The following is a 4,143-nucleotide window of genomic DNA, read 5'->3' on the forward strand; positions in this document are numbered from 1 at the left end:
TTTTTTTTTTTTTTAAGTAATCTCTACAAGCAATGTAGAACTTGAACTCACAACTCTGGGATCAAGAGTTGCACACTCCATGGGGTACCTGGGTGGCTAAGTCGGTTAAACAACTGATTCTTGATTTCAGCTCAAGTCATGATCCCAGGGTCCTGGGATTGAGCCCTGTGTGTCGGGCTCACTGATCAGCATGGAGTCTGCTTAAGACTCTCTCCCTCTGCCCCTCCTCCCTGCGCTTTCTTTCTCCACCCCCTAAAATAAATAAATAAACCTTCATTTTTTTCTTTAATTTTTTCTTTTTTTAAAAGGTTTTATTTATTTGAGAGAGTGAGAGAGAGAATGACGGGGGGGCGGGGGTGGGGAGAGGGGAGAGGCAGGGAGAGGGAGAAGCAGGCTTCCCGCTGAGCAGGGAGCCTGACACATGGGTCTCAATCCCAGGACTCTGGGATCATGACCTGAGCTGAAGGCAGACACTTAACCAACTGAGCCACCCAGGTGCCCTATCCTCTCCCTTCCTAAAGGCTTTAATCCTAAAGGCTGTGTCACTATAGCCAACCATGCAAAATCAAATTCCAAATAAAATGGTATAACACCACGGACTACAAAATCTAGATGTAGTTATTACTGCAACTACGACTGAGACCTGTAGATTTATTTCCAAGGTATTAGAATTCAGATATAGCAGTGTGATTTTTCAATTAATCTTGTGAAAAAGTGGTCAGGGTTATGCTATCCACAACTCTAGAAAATATTCTGTGGAGACTAAAAAATAATCTAAAAGAAAATGAGGCGGAAATTAATAATACAACTTTGAAAAGCCTTTTTGAATTATTAACAAATATGAAAGATCTTTAGAATCATAAGAAAATCTATTTATTTATTTTTAAAGATTTTATTTATTTGACAGAGCCACAGCAAGAGAGCAAACACACGTAGGGGGAGTGGGAGAGGGAGAAACAGGGAGCCCAAAGCGGGGCTTGATCCTGGGACTTCGGGATCATGACCTGAGCTGAAGGCAGACACTTAACAGCTGAGCCACCGAGGCCCCCAAGAAAATATATTTAAATACATTCTTCAAATCATGGAAAATATGTTTAAAAAAAAAAACAAGGACTAGTCTCAAAAAAAACCTGCAAAAACATTACTATTGAATAATAAAAAATTTAAAATTTTTTTTAATTTTATTTATTTGAGAGAAAGAGATAGAGATAGCGAGAGAGAGCATGAGCAGGGACGAGAGGGAGAAGCAGGCTCCCTGTTGAGCGGGGAACCCGGTGTCGAGCTTGATCCCAAGACCCCAGGACTACGACCCCAGGCAGACGATCAACCGATTGAGCCACCCAGGCACCCCGAAAAATTAAAATTTTTAATAACAAAGAGCAAATATCCCAAAGCTCAACATCAGTTACTATTTGAATTATTTCACCAAATTACACTAGGATTTTGTTTTTAATTTTAGGTCTGGTTTTAAGACTCCCTGTCTCAAAACAATCTGTAGCATGTTACTGTAATTTAATGGAATGACAGAGTAATTGAGCTAGGAGGCATAGTCAAGATAATCTGATTCAGGGCGCCTGGGTGGCTCAGTTGGTTAAGTGACAGCCTTCGGCTCAGGTCATGATCCTGGGGTCCCGGGATCGAGTCCCGCATCGGGCTCCCTACTCGATGGGGAGTCTGCTTCTCCCTCTGACCCTCCCCGCTCTTATGCTCTCTCTCTCTCTCTCAAATAAATAAATAAAATCTTAAAAAAAAAAGATAATCTGATTCAACACTAACATTTTATCATGACTCTCCTGAGACTCAGAATTTGAGAGAGTTGTTCAAGGTTACAAAATGGTAGGGTAGAGCCTAGAATCCAAATCCCTTAAGTCCTAGACAAATGTACTATACTTTGATTGTAAATGACAATATTTCTTTTGTCTAAAAAATGGATAACTATATTAGATAGCTTTTAAAAATCCAACTGTTGACACAAGACATAGCTAAAACATAAGGATAAATGTTGAAGGGAAAAGTAAAAAAGATATACAGAGGTAGTGTTAAGGAAACGAAAAGCTGGAGTAGCTATATTAATTTCAGACAAGATAGATTTTTTCTTTTTTTATTTTTTATTTCAGACAAGATAGATTTTAAAGCAAAATGTATGATTAGAGATAAAGAGGATCACTATATAATGACTAAAAGAACAAATAACCAGAAAGATAAAATAATTCTAAACCTGTATGCACCCACTAATATGGTCTCAAGAGTATATAAAGAAAAATTAATGTTTAAAGAAGAAATTTGACATATGCAATTATAGAACACCCTTCTCTCAGGCAAAAGTAGTAAAGATACAGAAAATACTTATTCTATTCAAGCGTATGTGGAACAAAATAAAAATTGACCGCAAGCAAGTCTCAACAAATGTCAAAGAGTCATTATAATATAGAACATGTTCTCGTAATACATATCGGTAAATTAGAACTTACTTTAAAAGAATAACTTAAAAAGAAACTCATATACCTGGAAAGTTAAAAACAAACTTCTAAATAACTCTTGGACCAAAGACAAAATAAAAATGGTGTATTGTCCAGAGTACCAACAGATAATAGATGTCATTCAAATGATTTATAAAGGAACACATTTTAAAGGTGTAGGTGGTATATGTGGGAATCAAGGGACAGTGGAGGATCTGGGGCCTGCAACAGCAGAATAGTAATCTGTAGGTCCAAAGGGATGAGAGAGGTCTTACCAGAATCCCAAAGGACAGAGAATCATATTTGTAGAGCAGGCCACATTTTATCAAGCATGACCTCTCAAGGGATTGCCTGAGGCAATCTCAGAGAAGAGACCAAAGAAACAAAAATTCTGACCTTGCTCGCCTCCTCTTTCATCTCCTGCCAGGAATCCCCACTGGCAGAACCCAGCCAGAAGACAGAGGGCATAGCAGCCCACTGATGTCTATATAGGCAGTCTGTGGGCCAGAGAGCAGGGTAAAGAAGGGAGGAAGTGAGTAGATGCGGAGGGGCAAAGGGAAGTTGATAGGCATTAATGGAAAATGGAAAATATTTAAAACTGAATGATCATGGCAAAATTTGTGGGATACAATTTTCACAGTACCTAAAGGAAAAATATGTAAACATAAAAGTTTATATTAGAGAAGATTAGAAAATGAGTAGCTCAACATCCAATGAAGTAGTTAATAAAGGATGGAGCACCTGTGTAGCTCTAGTTGGTTAGGGTCCAACTCTTGATTCTGGCTCAGGTCACATTCTCAGGGTTGTGGGATTGAGCCCTACCTCCGGCTCCGCACTCAGGGTGGAGTCAGCTTGTCCTCCCTTTGCTCCTCCCCCCACTCACATTCTCGCTCTCTCTCAAATAAATAAATGAATAAAATCTTTAAAAGAAAAAGAAGCTAATAAGGAAACAACAGAGTAAACCTAAGGAAATTTGAAGGGAAAAATGCAAGAATCAATAAAGAAAAGAAAAAACAGAGGATCCACACACCAAAATCTGGTTCTCTGAAGTTACAAGTAAAATTTAAATCCTTTGGCAAATTATGTTAAGAAAAAAAGAAAAAGACAAACAATATTAGGAATGAAAAAAAGGGACATAGCAGATATAGCAGTAATTTTAAAAATAAAGGAATATTATGAACAATTTTATGCCAATGAATTAGGAAATGAATAAATGGCAGCTTCCTAGAAAAATATAATTTATCAAAACTGACTCAACTATGAGTAGACTTATGACAATGAATAAAGTTGAACCTACCATACAAATAAACAGCCAGACCCAGATGATTTTACAGGTGATTTCTATCAAAAAAATTAAGAGACAGATAATCCCAATATGCAATTATTATGCATAAATAATATGCAAATTATTTCAGAGAGAGAAACAAAGGGGATAAATAGTTCCTTCTACGAGGCTATGATAACTGTAATATCAAAACCAAACAGGGCGCCTGGGTGGCTCAGATGGTTAAGTGTCTGCCTTCGGCTCAGGTCATGATCCCAGGGTTCTGGGATCGAGGCCCGCATCGGGCTCCCTGCTGGGCGGGGAGCCTGCTTCTCCCTCTGCCTCTGCCTCTCTCTCTCTCTGCCTGCTTCTCCCTCTGCCTCTGCCTCTCTCTCTCTCTCTCTCTCTCTCTCTCTCTCT

Source organism: Callorhinus ursinus, unplaced genomic scaffold, assembly GCF_003265705.2.
Source record: "Callorhinus ursinus isolate GAN/ISIS: 27379988/994484 unplaced genomic scaffold, GSC_fseal_2.0 scaffold1, whole genome shotgun sequence".
In the NCBI taxonomy this organism is placed as follows: domain Eukaryota; kingdom Metazoa; phylum Chordata; class Mammalia; order Carnivora; family Otariidae; genus Callorhinus; species Callorhinus ursinus.